Raw genomic sequence first — 15,769 nt, forward strand, 5'->3', positions numbered from 1 at the left:
TTCAATTTAGAGCGCTGTGGGTTGAAAACTTTGATAAACCAACTAACTGGTTCCCTTGTGAAAATACAAGTTTTTTTTTTTTGATTTAAGATTTTATTTGTTTTATTTTTATTTATTTTTTCTTAAAAAATTTATTTTATTTTATTATCTTTTCAATATCAAATTTATCATCAAGTTGGTTTCCATACAGCACCCAGTGCTCATCCCAAAATATTTTTATTTTTTTAAATGTTTATTTTTGAGAGAGAGAGAGAGAAAGCATGGGGGGGGTGGGCAGAGAGAGAGGGAGACACAGACTCTGAAGCAGGCTCCAGGCTCTGAGCTGTCAGCACAGTGCCCGATGGGGGCCTCGAACTCACAAACCACGAGATGGTGACCTGAGCCGAAGTCGGATGCCCAACCAACGGAGCCACCCAGGCGCCCCCTAAGATTTTATTTTTAAGTAATCTCTACCCCCAAAGTGGGGCTCAAACTTACACCCTGAAGAGAGTTTCATGCTCTAGTAACCGAGTCAGCCAGGCACCCCATGAGTTTTGATTCAGTAGGGCTGGCCCGGGACCCGAGGTCCTGCATTTCTAACCAGCTCCCTGGCGATGACTCATGTTCAGTAGTTTTAACGTTTTGAACACACTGCCTGCAAGGTCCCATTTCTGTGCCACGTGGGAGGTGGGAGAGGAGCAAACCTCGGCTCTGTCCTCAGAGTTTACAGCCTCCTAGAATGAAATGTCATTGAAATGTCTGCAATGCAAGTTTGAGTGTGAGTCCACTTACTGTGTGACCTTAGGCAAGCTGTGTGGCTTCTTTGGGTCTCAGTTTCCTCGTCTGTACAATGGGAAGAGGGGTGCTTGGCTGGCTCAGCCGGAAGAGCATGCAACTCTTGATCTCAGGGTTGGAAGTTCAAGTCCCATGTTGGGCGGAGAGATTATTTAAAAATAGCAACTTAAAAAAATGGGAAGAGGGGCGCCTGGGTGGCTCAGTTGGTTAAGTGACCGACTTTGGCTCAGGTCATGATCTCACGGTTCGTGGGTTCGAGCCCCACGTCGGGCTCTGTGCTGAACACTTGCTCTGAGCCTGGAGCCTTCTTCAGATTCTGTGTCTCCTTATCTCTCTGCCCCTCCCCTGCTCCTGCTTTGTCTCTCTTTCCCTCTCAAAGATAAATAAACTTTAAAAAAAGAATAAGCTAGGTGGGCACCCTGGGGAGTGGTACATGGGAGGGGGTAATCTTGAAGAAGGTGTCATCATCTGAAAAGAAGGAGTTTTGGGAGGTGGGGACAGAGAGCTGGGAGGAGGGCTGGTCTCCTGATCTGGTGACAAGCCTAAGAATTGCTTTTGAGGGGGATTTGAGCATTACTTCGGGCTCAGCAGGGATCCTTCTGGAAATGGATAGGGTGGGTAGGAGCTAGACTTCCTGGCACATCAAGCTTTGGTTTATTGCCCCATTTCACATCTTTAGGGCTTTCGGGGGTTGTGAGAGAGGCGCTAAGAGGAGCCAAGGCTTACCCTGGTCCTGCCCTCATGTAGGGCTTTGCCACAGCCTCCTGCCCACTGGTGTGGGGTCCTCAGCCCAGGCTCCTGAGTTTGCCTGCGCACTTTAAATACGGTGGTGTTTCCACAGCATCTGGAAGATTCGCGACACTTATGGATTAACTTCTAGCGTTCTGCTGAATGTTCCTGGGGATACAGAGACAGATCCGTGCAGCCTCTACGCTCACTGGGTGACCCCGGGGAGGTCACACATCACCCCGGGAAAGGAATGGTCAGTGTAGGGCCTCAGTAGCGATTCTTAAAAATGATGCAGAGGGGCATCTGGGTGGCTCATTCGGTTGAGCATCCGATTCTCGATTTTGGCTCAGGTCATGATAGCACGGTTTGCGAGACTGAGCCCCGTGTTGGGCTCTGCGCTGACAGCACAGAGCCCGCTTGGGATGCTCTGTCTCTCTGCCCCTCCCCTGCTCTCTCTCTCTCTCTGTCTCAAAACAAATACATAAACAATTAAAAAAAAAAAAGTGCTTCTCCCATATGGTGCGACTAAATGATACGTGAGGCCTGCAGGCAGCATTCAGGGTGAGTCCCCAGACCAGGGGTGGTCTGATCTGGTCCTGATTGAGGAGTGGGGGCAGGTCTGGAGAGGCAGAGAGGAGGAAGGACACCAGCACCCACTGAAGGGACTCCAGGGGGACATACGTGAAGCCCGCTGCACACATGACCTGTGAGGCCAGCCTTGGAATCACCCCCATTTCGTAGATGGGGAAAGTGAGACTCGGACCCTCAAGTCTGACTTCACCCTCTCCCGTGTTCCATGCGTCTCCCGTCCTTCGTGAGTGACAGCCTTTCCCCTGCCCTTCCGGTCCCGTCCAAACACGGGGACGGGGGCGTGCATGCGTGTGTAGTGAAAATGGGGAGCCGTGAAAAAGTGTGGCCGGGGAGGTAAGTGAGGCTTGATCTCTCTCTCCCCTTCCTCAGAGGCCAGGGAAGGTGGAAGGGTTGCCTCACGTCCAGACGCCAGGCCCCAGCCTTCAGGCCACAACCCACTTCCTGTGCCCGTGTGCCTCTGTCAAAAGGTGATTCTCACGCTTCCTGTTGACTTCCGCTTTGTTTCAGCGGGTCCAGCCGCCCCCCCCCCCCCTCCAGCGTGCTGCTCTTGGTCTGATCGGTGAGCCCTGGGACACAGGACCAGGTACCGTCCTGCTACTGGGAGGGTAGGGCGCGCGAGGCGGGGTGGGAGAGTGTGATGGGAGAAGTTCTGGGCCAGGCGAGGGTGGACCCGAGAGACACCAGGGCCGAGGGGTCCTGATGGTCTGTGGACCCTCTTTGTCCATGTTTGGGGGGCGGGGAGCTGTCAAAGGCTGAGGTCAGTATGTGAAGCTGGTTATTTCTCTGGCCGTGACGCGAGTTTTGCTTGGGTGGCTTCCTGAAACCACACTGCCTGTCCACGTCTCCCCAAGATCCCTTGATTTGTTTTTCTATTTCCTGGGCTGCCCGGGTAGCTTCTTCCTGGGGTGCAGAGAGAGTTTCCGGGGTTCAGACAGGTTTATCTGGGACTGACTGAGACACGGTCCCTGTGATGCTTAAAAATCACACTGAGCTGACCAAGTTAGGAGATTGCCACGAATCCTGGCTCCTTGTCTCACTCATGGGTAGATTTCTCCGAGCCCATGAGCCTGTTTTCTCGTCTACGGAATGACATGGTGTCTCTATTTTGTGGGATTTTTGTGATGCTGAAGCAGGACGATGATGACGAAAGTGTTTTGTAAACTGTAAGATGATATCCTTCAGGACATGAGGTTACTTTTAGGTCGTTTTCTTTTTTTTTTTTTATTTTAAAGTTTATTTATTTATTATGAAAGAGAGTGCAAGCAGGGGAAAGTGAGAGAGAGAGAGAGAGAGAGAGAGAGAGAGAGAATCCAAAGCAGGCTACATGTTGTCAGCACAGCACAGAGAGAGAGAGAGAGAGAGAGAGAGAGAATCCAAAGCAGGCTACATGTTGTCAGCACAGCACAGAGCCCGACTTGGGGCTCAAACCCACGAATCATGGGATCATGACCTGAGCAGAAATCACAAGTCAGACACTTTACCGACCGAGCCACCCAGATGCCCCTACTTTTATTTCATTTTCTAAATGGAGCTAGACCTTTTTTTTTTTTTTTAAACTGGTATGATAGTTGCTATAAACCCCAATAATACAGAGAAAGTGAAAGTTTTTGCATGATTCCATCCCCAAAGATGACTATGGACATTTTTGGCGTATAGATTTCTAGACTAAAAAAAATTAAAAAACAATTTTAATGTTTATTCTTGAGAGAAAGAGAATGCAAGCAGGGGAGGGGCAGAGAGAGAGGGAGACAAAGAATCCAAAGCTGGCTTCAGGCTGTGAGCTGTCAGTACAGAGCCTGATGCAGGGGCTCAAACCCACAAACCCATGACCTGAGCTGAAGTCGGACACTCAACCAACTGAGCCACCCAGGCACCCCTTTCACACAGTTCTCAACTGAGTTGTTGTTGTTGTTGTTGAGTTATAGGAGTTCTTATATTCTATATTCTGGAAATTAACTAGACTTCTACAATAAATATTTCTTATGTCCAACTCTACTTACTGTCCTTTAACCTTTTCTCCTTTAATAATATCACTTGAGTATCATCTCATGTTAGTTTAAAAAAAAAAATTTTTTTTAACATTTATTTAGTTTTGAAAGACAGAGGGAGACAGAGCACTAGAGTCAGGGAGGGGCAGAGAGGGAGTGGGAGACACAGAATCTGAAACAGGCTCCAGGCTCTGAGCTGTCAGTACAGAGCCTGATGCTGGGCTCAAACCCACAAACCACGAGATCATGACTTGAGCCAAATTCGGATGCTCAACCGACTGAGCCACCCAGGTACCCCTCATGTTAGTTTATAAATATCTATCTTGTCTGTCTTTTTTTAATGTTTATTTAATTATTTTGAACGAGTAAGACAGAGTGTGTATGTGGGGAGGGGCAGATAATGAGGGAGAGAGAGAATCCCAGGTAGGTTCTGTGCTGTCAGCACAGAGACTGATGCATGGCTCTATCCCAGGAACCCATGACCTGAGCCGAAATCAGGAGTCAGACACTTAACCACCTGAGCCACCCGGGCGCCCCTCTAGCTTGTCTTTCTTAACAGCCGTGTAGTATTCCAGTGTGTGGACATACCATAATTTATTAACTCAGTCTCTACCAATGGATGTTTAGGCTATTTCCTCTTTATTGGTATAATAAGAAATAATTCTCCAGTAACCACCATTGAGCATACATCTTTGCATATTAGCCCTATTATTTCCTTAGTATAAATTCTTACAAATTGACTGCTGGATGAAAGGTTATGCATATATTTAGTCTTAATTCATTCATCCAAATTCCTCTAATAAATGTCATACTTTTTATTTATTTAAATTTTTTTTATTAAAGCCGCACAATAAAAAAAAAATAGCATTTCCCTGTCTCATCTTCCCACTCCCAAGTTCTCCCTACCAGACATAAACACTAGCAATTATTTTTGTTGTTTCTAAAGTGGTTGTATGGCTGTTCTTTTTTTCTACTGTAGTCATTATTTATTTACTTATTACGAAAGGTAAGGATACATCACCCTATCTATATCATTGCTCCCACATCTTCCTGGTATGGTTATATCACAAATTTTGGTTAAGTCAGTGTTCAGTTTACATTATAGAAGTATGTTATGCTATAACTCTGTAAGTATTGTTCTCAGAGCTATCTAGTTTATTGTTACTATTTCCTTCCTTTTGTTTAATTTCTCCCCCCTGGAGTTGACGGTTGCTTCAGTTTTTTGTTTTCTTAGTTTTTACGTATGTATCACTGATTCCCCTCCAACAGGGCTTTTACATTTTCTCATTAGGAACAGACACATCAGATCATCTCTGTTGCCATCTTTTTTTAAACTGCATATTTTAATCTCAACCCTCATTTAAAAAAAAAGGTTCTTGTCTTGCTCCTTTTTTGTAGCACCACGTTCTTGTTTTATGGATGTGATGATATCTTTATTTCTCTGAAGATATTAAAGTCTTTCTTTTTTGGGGTTCTGGGGTGTCTCCGTCAGTTAAGCATCCAACTTTGGCTCAGGTCATGATCTCACAGTTGGTGGGTTCAAGCCCCACATTGGGCTCTGTGCTGACAGCTCAGAGCCTGGAACCCGCTTTGAATTCTGTCTCTCCCTCTCTCTCTCTCTGCCTCTCTCTCTCTCTCTCTCAAAAATAAATAAACATTAAAGGTAAGGATAAATTTTCTTTTTCTGTTTTAGCTCTGCTCCCTCCATTGTATCTACTACTCCTGTTTCCTTTGTGTGATTTTGTTCTATCTTTTATATTGGAGGCTTTTTCAAATGTTTGCGGGCTCCTTGCTAAATGTTCATTTTTATGATCAAGGAACTAGAAGCTGATTGGAGGCTCCGTGTGGGTGTGGGGGGAGGGATTGGGTGGAGGATCCTGTTGGCTGTTGGGCCTCTCCCTGAGGCAATCTGGTGGGCAGACCAGGTGCTGTGGTTGGGAGACCTCTCTGGAGCCAGTTGGGTTCTGTTGAGAGAGAGTCTCTGATCTCCTGCCTGGAGGATACAAGCTAGGCTGTAGGCATTCTTGGGGGGCTGTCAGGGGAAGGAAGCTGGGATCTCATCATTCAATATGCAGCCTTTGAAGGATCTGCCCTCCCTCTATCTCCCTTCTCTTTGTGGTATGGTGACTAAGCCTTGCCCTCTGGTCTGGAGCTTCTCTGGTTTAGTTTCTCCAGAGAATAAATGTCCTCCTCCTGCTAGGGTGGGAAAGATAAACACCTTGGCTTATCAATTGCCTGGGCTGTGAAATCAGCCTCTGAGTGTTTTGTAAACACGCTGTACTTTCAACAGATCTTCCTGTTTTTAGCCCCACCCCACCCCACCTTCTGACATAAGCTGTCACCTCCAATTCTTGAGCCTGTCGGTAGGACAGAGGCACAACACTGCTTGCTTCTGGTTGGCATTCAGTTTCCAGACTTCTCTGATCCACTCCAACGGCTACCACTCACCAATCTACCTTCCATCTCCCCAGATTCTGGTAACATCTTGGGTCCACCGTTGTCTTCTCTTCTGTGCACTGTCCTGCTGTCCTGGTGGATTTCTGCCTTTTAGGATTCTTGTCCTGTCTTTGTTGTGGTGTTTCAAGAGGAAGTAAAGATACAAGTATTCAATCCATCCTGGTAACTGTGATAGTTATATTTGCACTCTGACCAGTGTTGTACAAGAGCATTGGCTTTCTCATACTTTTTTTTTTTTTTTTTTTGAGAGACAGCACACATGAGTGGGGGTGAGGGGAAGAGGGAGACAGAGAGAAAGAATCTTAGCCCCATGTGGGGCTTGATCGCACGACACTGGGATCATGACCTGAGCTGAAATCAAGAGCTAGACACTCAACTGACTGAGCCCACTCAGGCACCCTGGCTTTCTCATACTGTTAGCAGCACTGAGTATTATCATTTATTTTATCTTATTATTATTTTTTTAAACATTTTTTTAAAGTTTATTTTATTTTTGAGAGAGTGAGCGAGTACAAGTTGGGGAGGGGCAGAGAGAGAGGGAGACACAGAATCCGAAGCAGGCTCCGGGCTCCGAGCTGTCAGCACAGAACCTGACACGGGGCTCGAACCCACAAACTGTGAGATCATGACCTGAGCCGAAGTTGGATGCTTCACAGACTGAGCCACCCGGGCTCCCACACTATCATTTCTTTTACAGTTTTCTAATCTGATTAGCAGAAAGTTATATCTCATTGTTATTCTAATTTTTAATGGTATTTTTCCCTTCCTTGGATTAAGAAAGTAATCTGTATTTGCTGTAGAAAATTTGGAAATTACAGGTATGCACAAAAAAGAAAATATAAATCAATTTTTCTATAGCCATGTACTTACAAAAATAAAAGCAGAGTCATCTTAATTTGTAGTCATGCTTTTGACTTACTAATCCTAATTTGTCCTCATATTATGATACGTTGTTCTATGATGTCATCGTTAGTGGTAACATGATATTCCATTGTGTGGATATATTTTTATTTTATTTTGGGAGGAATTTTATTTTATTTTATTTTATTTTATTTTATTTTATTTTATTTTAATTTAATTTTATTTTATTTTAGAGACAGAGTGCGCGTTGAGTGGGGGAGAGAGAGAGGGAATCCTAAGCAGGTTCCCTGTTAGCTGTGTGTCCTCGGGCAGGTTGCCCAGCCTTTTTGGTTCTCCACTCTTCCTCCTCATCTCAGGTGGATTTCTTCGTTCTCTCGTGTCTTCAGAGGCTCTATGAATACAGACTTTGTCATGCCTGCCCTGTGATCCGGACAAGTTGCTTAACTTCTCTGAGACTTGGTTTTCTCATCTGTAGAGTGGGGACACGAAGAGCTACTTCACAGAGTTGCTGTGAATGGATGTTTGGCGGGTACTTATCACAGGGCCTGTCCCATACCGAGTATCCAATAAATGAAAGCTATTTTTATTGTTTCTTGCACGCCGATTGTTATGTAAGAGGAGAGTAATTATATCATCCCACGCTGTGCCTATGGAAAGCAATGCTGTCTTCTCTAAAGTGGTTTTTGAGGTCCAGCCTGCAGCTGGGACAGACTCCAGGGAGCGCAGTCCAAGGTCACCACTGGCCACTGACCTCCGTTTTCAGCTCATTCTTCCTCGGCCCTTGGGTGCTGTCCAAATGTGCACCAAGTTAACACGCAGCTGTTTAACACAGATGAATAGGATGCCAGGAATGTTGGTCGACAGGGGAAGCCATAGGACGCTCCACTTTCTAAATATAAAATACCCAGGAGTGTAACCGAAGGGGACCTGAGTATTAGACGATATGAATCACCAATGTGGGAGTGCTATTCAGAAAACGTTGACATGCTTTCAAGTTGTGATTAATGAGCACGGAGACGGGGGAGAGAGGTTGTGGGTGTTGCTGAAATTTTGCTCTTTGCTGCTGTGCGCTCTTGGACAAATCACCCTCTTCTGTAAAGCCAGCAGGCCGGATTCTATTTTTGTCCCCCGACGGGTGGGCTTTGTACGACTGGTGGCCTGCAAAGTGATGTTATATGGTACAGACACAGACACTTGGTATTTTATCTTATTTTTTTATTTTTAATTTTTTTAATGTTTATTTTTGAGGGAGAGAGAGAAAGAGAGAGAGAGCACAAGCAGGGGAGGGGCAGAGAGGGAGAGGGAGACACAGAAACTGAGGTGGGCTCCAGGCTCTGAGCTGTCAGCACAGAGCCCGCCGCGGGCCTCGAACTCACGAACCGTGAGATCATGACCCGAGCCGAAGTCAGAGAACATGGTTTGTGGCAGCTAGAAAAACAGTGCCCCAAAGCTGTCCACATCCTTAACCTCCAGAGCCCGTGACTGTGTTACCTTCTAGGGCAAAAAGGGCCTTGCAGATGTGGGTAAGGCTTTTGAAAAGGGAGATTATTCTGGGATATCTGGGTGGGTCACACGGAATGGAAAGAGTCCTCAGGAGAGCAAGCCGTGTGTGTGTGTGTGTGTGTGTGTGTGTGTGTGTGTGTGGCCAAATCAGACAATGTGACACCAGAAACAGCTGAGGTCTCTAGAAGCTGGGAGTGGCCAGAACCCATGCTCCCCTGGAGCCTCCAGCAGGAACCAGCCCCTGCCGACACGTTGACACGTTGATTGCCTCCTGTAGGTCCCATTTTGGGCAAGAACTGTAGGAGAGCACACGCACTTGTGTTGTTTTAAGCCACAGAAAGCTTGTGGTAATTAGTGGCAGCGGCCACAGGAGACGAAAACACCAGACTTTATTTTTTTTATTTTTTTATTTTTTAAATTTTTTTTTTCAATGTTTTTTTAAATTTATTTTTGGGACAGAGAGAGACAGAGCATGAACGGGGGAGGGGCAGAGAGAGAGGGAGACACAGAATCGGAAACAGGCTCCAGGCTCCGAGCCATCAGCCCAGAGCCTGACGCGGGGCTCGAACTCACGGACCGCGAGATCGTGACCTGGCTGAAGTCGGACGCTTAACCGACTGCGCCACCCAGGCGCCCCAACACCAGACTTTAGATAGTTCTTTCGGCAAGTTCAGGGACTCCCCAGGGCATCGCAAAGGAGCGTGACAAGACTACGACCTGCCCCCACTGACCTAGGAATGACTGTAGGGCAGACTGGCCAGGAGAGGCAGAGACCTCAGGTCCCCCAGAGAGGGTGGTTGGGACCTCCATCCTGACTCTCAGGCACTGACAGCAAGTATCATCCGGTTCAACCTGCTCATTTTACAGAGGAAGAAACTGAGGCTCCGAGAAGGGAAGTAATGAGCAAAATCAAATGTGATGGGGCTGATTTGGCCAAGAGGAATACGTTCCTGAATTCCTAAGGCGGTGGTTGGGAAGGGCTCCAGGCAGAGGCTGACTGGGCTCTCACACCAGGGTGGGGAGCCCTGAGGAGGGGCGGGGCCTCCCCTCTGGCTGGGGGTGGGGGGTGGGTCTTGCCACCCTTTGACCACCTTTTGCATTTGTCTGGGCCTCTTGCTGTCACAGCGCCTCAAAACCCACAAAACCCCCCAAACCCCCCTTTTGTAATTTTCAAAGTGGACATGGGGACCTGTTCCCGTATTATACTGAGTAGGAATCGACAAAGGCTAGTGTGAAATGTCCTCCGAGATCCCATGGACTCAGGTTAGGGTATAACCGTCAACGGTCAGGGTATTGTTCCCCTTTATTGAGACAGTGGCCTCCAGATACGTGAGCTGCAGAAAAGCAATCCTGATAGTCCAAGTTAGCGATAGTTGACCTCCAAGATAGTTCTACCATTCAAAATCCCAAATATCATTACGTTGTCAGTTAACAGGTGTTTCGAAGACATGAAGCTGAAAAGATTGTAGGGTTGAGGGGCGCCTGGGGAGCTCGGTGGGTTAAGCATCTGACTTTGGCTCAGGTCATGATCTCGTGGTTGGTGGGTTCAAGCCCTGCGTCAGGCTCTAAGCTGACATCTCAGAGCCTGGAGCCTGCTTTGGATTCTGTGCCTCCCTCTCTCTCCGCCCCTCCCCTGCTCATGCTCTGTCTCTTTCTTTCTCAAAAATAAATAAACATTAAAAATTTTTGTTCAAGAAAAGATTGTAGGGTGGAAACTAGACTTCTGCAGAACTTATGTTTACGGGAGGGAACCCCATCAGACGGGGCTAATTAGGGAGCCCTAGCAGAAGAAATTAATTCTTGTGATCTGTGCCACGCAAGTGGGAGCCTTCCTGTTGAAACTTACTCCACGTTGACTCTTGTATCTGAGAGAGTGGCTTGGCTTCAAGGCTGGAGTTTAAAAAGGTCCTAAAAGCCACAGACTTAAGAAAATCATTTGCAAGGAATTTCGAGGAAATTATCTTGCTTTGAGTTTGGATGCATTCTTTTTATTTTTTTTTTTAATAAAAAATATACGTTTAATTACTTTTGGTTCAAAAGTACCGAAAAGTGTCTGGGTGGTTCAGTCCGTTAAGTGTCCGACTTCAGCTCAGGTCATGATCTCACAGTTGGTGAGTTCGAGCCCCGCGTGGGGCTGTCAGCGCAGAGCCCTCTGTGGATCCTCTGTCCCCTGCTCTCTCTGCCCCTCCCCTGCTTGTACACACGCTGTTCTACTTGGAATGTGTTTGATTAGGAGCAAGGTGGAAATACGGTATGTGTGTTAGCTGCCTGAATTTTTAAATTTTGTCAACTGCTGCTTGTTACTCTTTTTTTTTTTTTATGGTAGAGTTCTTTATCGGAGTTCTAAATGGCAAAACTGCTTCGACAAAAAGGAAGAAAAAAGGGGAAGTGCTCAGCAGCAGAGAGCAATGAAAATATGTTAGAACTTAAGAACATTCGTTGCAAGGTTATTTCTCCATTCAGCAAATGTTGAGTGCCTGCTCCGTGCCAGGTGTCGCCCTAAATGCCACCCTAAATATGAAAACACTGAAAAGTTCTAGCCTATTCGTTTCTTCTCAGTATCTTTCACTACCCCGACATGCTAATGTCTCTTTTCTGTTTCCTTTCTTTTCTGTAAGCTTGTTTCATGACCTGCTCTATTCCTGGAGCCCAGAACAGGACAGGCACTCGGTAAGTATTTGTTGAACGGCCATTCCGTCCCGTCTGGCTAACTTTGACTCACTGGCTTCCCTGGGAATGGGTTTTGGCTGAAATTGCCTGGTACAATCAGCACAAGTTGGTAAGAAACACTCCCATTTCCTTAAAGTCCTGTCGTTTCATTAGAATGGTTTGGGAGTGAGCAAAACCAGCGCCACTTTGCCTCTGTAAAGGTATGTGAGCAGGTATTGCTTCTGTCTGGGGACAGTCACACTGTTTATGTAGGTGTGATGTCAACAGCCCTTGGGGTTGCTAGGTGTTACCCAAGCTAGCAATTAAGAGTGTGGTACTATCCTTCTCTGTGTAGGCAGCTGGCACTCTGGGGTGTGGGTAGTGACACAAAGGGCTGGGTGGGAGCCGGGGCTGACAGTGAAGACAGAGGCTTGGATGGCGGGGGGAGGCTCTGAAGCCAGGAAAACCAGGAGGCTCTAGATGGTTCCAGAATGGGAGGAAGTCCGCCATTCAGGTAGGTTGCTGGGGAAGAAATTGGGGCAGTTCCAAGAGATTCATGGGAGTGTGGCAGGATATCAGGTTCTATTAATGGGGGGGGGGGAGGGTGAGGGAGGCTAAGCAAAGACTCTTCAAGCCTCAGTTTACCCCACCCCGGATAAGGACGAGGGCCCTTTCCCTCCAGGCACCAGAGCTGGACTCTGACAGGAAGGCCTGTTTCAACCTCAACCTGAATTGTCCTCTTTCTCACCTGCACGGGGCCACTTCTTAGCAAGCCAGCCCGGAGGCCTGCGGAGGGTGGGGGGCCCTGGAGACATGTGGTCCTCCGGCCGGAAGCAGGCGGCATTCTTAGACACAGTGGAAAGGGAAGGAGCAGCAAGGGAGTTTGGAACCTAAACCATAGCAAAGTCATCATACCCAATCCCTGTCTTTCCGTGGACTCACAGACGCCTGGAGTTTGGAATTTAGGGGACAGAGATTCAGACAGCAGAGCTGAGGTTTGGAAGGCCCGGTGGCTTTGTGTGGTTGGCGAGCACTGTGTGTTCTAGAAGCTACTGAGGATGCAAGAAAGGCAACAAAGGAATTTCCTCTTGTCTTCAAGGTGGTACAGGATTACCTCGGGCTCGGCTGTTCGGGCTCCAGGGTCAAGGACCAACCAGAAGGGAGCATTTTTGAATCAAACGTGAACTGGTTACCATCCCTTATCTTGGGGGAACTTATCTGGTTGAAGGCTGGGCATTCTGCAGACCCCTTAGCAGTCATGCATCCAACCAATTTTTATTTATGTAAAACATTTTTAAAAATTAAGTTTATTTTGAACGGGGAGGGGCACAAAAATCCCAAGCACAGAGGCAGGGCTCAAACTCACGAACCGTGAGATCATGACCTGAGCCTAAATCAAGTGTTGGACCAACCAACTGAACCACCCAGGCGCCCCTCCAACCAATATTTATTGAATGCCCCACTTTAGGCCAGAAAGTAAGATAAACTTCTCTATTCAAGGCATTTGCATATATTATGATGTTTTTATTTTCATATCTCTGTTGCATTTTATATAGCAGCCCTTTATCTTAAGGGCCTTGACAATTTTATGGAGGAAGGCGATCAATCCTGTGACATCAAACCCTATATTCACTCAGGGACCAGCCCCTGCCACACCGCGTCCTCCCACCCTGGGTATGTTTCTTCACAGCACCTGTCGTGATCTGACAGAAATAAATTTGTCTGCTTGCTTATTGTCTGTCTTCCCCATTAGAATAGAAATTCCATGGGGGTGGGGGTGGGGGTGCTTTTTAGAGAGATGTGGTTGAATCCCCAAGGCCTAGAACAGAGCAACCACTACACTCAGAGCTGATGAATGAAAGACTTGCCACCTTCTAGAAAGCTACTCCTCACCTCAAGGTGAGGAGTACATCCAAGAGTATAATTTTTAAATAAAATCCCCTATTATTATTATGGTTATTCTTAATAACCATATTAAGGGGATTGTAGGTACTATAGGCTGGGTTTAAGATTTGGGCTACAGGGGCATGTGGGGGGCTCAGTCGGTTAAGCCTCCAACTTTGGCTCAGGTCATGATCTCGCCATTTCTGAGTTTGAGCCCCGTGTCGGGCTCTGTGCTGACAGCTCAGAGCCTGGAGCCTGCTTCCGATTCTGTGTCTCCCTCTCTCTCTCTGCCCCTCCCCTGCTCATGCTCTGTGTGTGTGTGTGTGTCTCTCTCTCTCTCAAATATAAATAAACATTAAAAAGTTAAAAAGAAGATTTGGGCTACAGAAAAGCCATAATTGCCCACAACTTGGAGTCCAATTCCTTTGTAACCTGACATCACCTAAGTTGAGCCTTTTATACATTAGTGAAGCTTTGTATAATGTATTTTCTTCTCAGAATTTGGGGCATTTTCCAGAATGTGCTGTCGGTCTTGCATTTGGAGTTATAGCCACCAAACTATTGATTCATTCTTTCACTTTTAATTAAAGCACATTGAATTGAGTGTTTGCTAAATGCCTGTTGCTGGGGGATAGTAGGACAATCAATGTTGTCGCTGTGGTCGGTGAGCTTTGGTTCTTTGTGGGGAGCTCAGACACCTCTATGACCAAAAAGCTGTGTTCAGTAAGTCCCCCGCGAACTATGTGAGGTTTTACTTGAACTCAGAGGAAGGAGCATTCATTTTGGGGCTTTAGGTATTCAGGGAAGCCTTCTTGGAGGAGGTGGCATATGAATGAGGCTTCAAAAGGCAGAGAGGAAGGTGGGCTGGCCAAGTCTAGAGAGCATCAGTCACATGCAGGGCAGTGGAAGTCAGTAAAAGCCCAGAGAGGGGTGCCCGGGTGGCTCAGTCAGTTGAGCATCTGACTCTTGATTTCGGCTCGGGTCATGGAGTCGCGGTTTGTGGGATCAAGCCCCGTGTCACACTCTGTGCTGATGGTGTGGAGCCTGTTTGGGATTCTTTCTCCTCCCTCTGCTTCTGTTTCTCTCTCTCTCTCAAAATAAATAAACATTAAAAAAAAAAAGGCTCAGAGAGGCAGGGGGCTGTTTGGGGGACATAGTGGAGGGTCTAGGTGAACTGTAGGAAGTAGACAGTAGAAGTGGGTTGGAGTTGCTTTGGGAAGGCCTTGAATGCTAGGCTTTGTACTTGACCACAAAGGCAACAGGATGCTGAAACAAGCTTTGGAGGCAGTGGTGCTCTGTACAAGGAGGGATTTTAGAAAGATGATTCTGATGGGCTGGAACAAGACGAAATTCAAGGGAGAGAAGTCTGGGAAGGGAGGGGACAGAGACACAGGAGACTCTGCACTGGGGAGATCCAGGGAGAAAATACTGGGAAAATGGATTTGAGGGAGTCTTTTGGGTTTGGTGCCCTCGAGAGTAAAATGGAAGCCGGGGAAGGGGATAATTAAGGGTGATTTGAGGAGGCCTTTGTATCTTAGTAACCAGGAAAGTGAGGATGTCATTGGCAGAAACCTGAAACTCATTTTGAAAATTTCAGCTGGGGCCAAAGGAGGATGTGTTTTGGGGGTGTAGGCAGGAGGTAGAGGAGGTGGTGGGACATCTGGTGGATGTGTCCAGCAGGCCATTAGTAACCAGCTAGCCATCGGGAGTCCCTTGCCCAGCCTGGGTACGGAAAATACCGGCCACAAAAATATGGAGGGATTCACCTGAATCAAACCTTTGATTTTGAGGTGTCCGCTCACCTGACTCAACAAAGGGCTGCATATACCCCATCTTCTCAGAGTTTTCAAGGCAGGCCTGTGTGCACCGCGTCACCTTTGTGTGTGATGTGGCTGGAGTCCAGCACTCTCATTAGCTAGAGTTGACATTTGTGTCCAAACCTCTCCTGAGGCAACTGGTCAACCCCCACTACCCCGCAGTGGAAATCAGCCTCTGTTTCCAGAGTCTCTGAGTGTGTGGGTGGCAGGGAAGGTGCCAGGAAAAGCCCATTCATTAAGATGGGGCCCATGCACGAGTCCTGACAAACACCAGTGCAGGATCCAGACCGGGTAGGATGGGATGGTGGCCTGCAAGATGACGCCAATATTTTCTGTAGGGCCTGGCCTGCTATTAGGTGACTCAGTGTATTTCCTAGGACTTCAGCCAGGAGGCGGGGCCAAGAGTTGCAGACTTTATTTTTTCCTCTTGGGCTGGGACTGCTCTGTCTTGGCACTAGGTCCACAGGAAGGTCTGCCTGCTTAATTAGCTCTTTGCCTGTGACCTCATCGGTCAGA

At 47.2% G+C, this 15,769-nt stretch overlaps 1 protein-coding gene across 8 annotated transcripts in view; it reads left to right on the top strand.

The window, feature by feature from the left end:
• The first annotated feature begins 5,770 nt into the window (after positions 1-5,770).
• The window catches only part of NDEL1 (nudE neurodevelopment protein 1 like 1), a 76,806-nt gene continuing 66,807 nt past the window's right edge, over positions 5,771-15,769 (top strand). For 3 of the 8 annotated variants that reach the window (XR_006211057.1, XR_006211056.1, XM_042966034.1), the window contains exons 1-2: positions 5,771-6,559; positions 11,522-11,573. The gene's annotated coding sequence lies outside the window, so the exon portion shown is untranslated. The remainder of the gene's footprint in view (positions 6,560-11,521; positions 11,574-15,769) is intronic. The other 5 variants (XR_006211055.1, XM_042966035.1, XM_015539192.2 and 2 more) reach the window with 3 other exon arrangements.

The sequence above is a fragment of the Panthera tigris genome, chromosome E1 (genome assembly GCF_018350195.1).
Source record: "Panthera tigris isolate Pti1 chromosome E1, P.tigris_Pti1_mat1.1, whole genome shotgun sequence".
Classification (NCBI taxonomy): domain Eukaryota; kingdom Metazoa; phylum Chordata; class Mammalia; order Carnivora; family Felidae; genus Panthera; species Panthera tigris.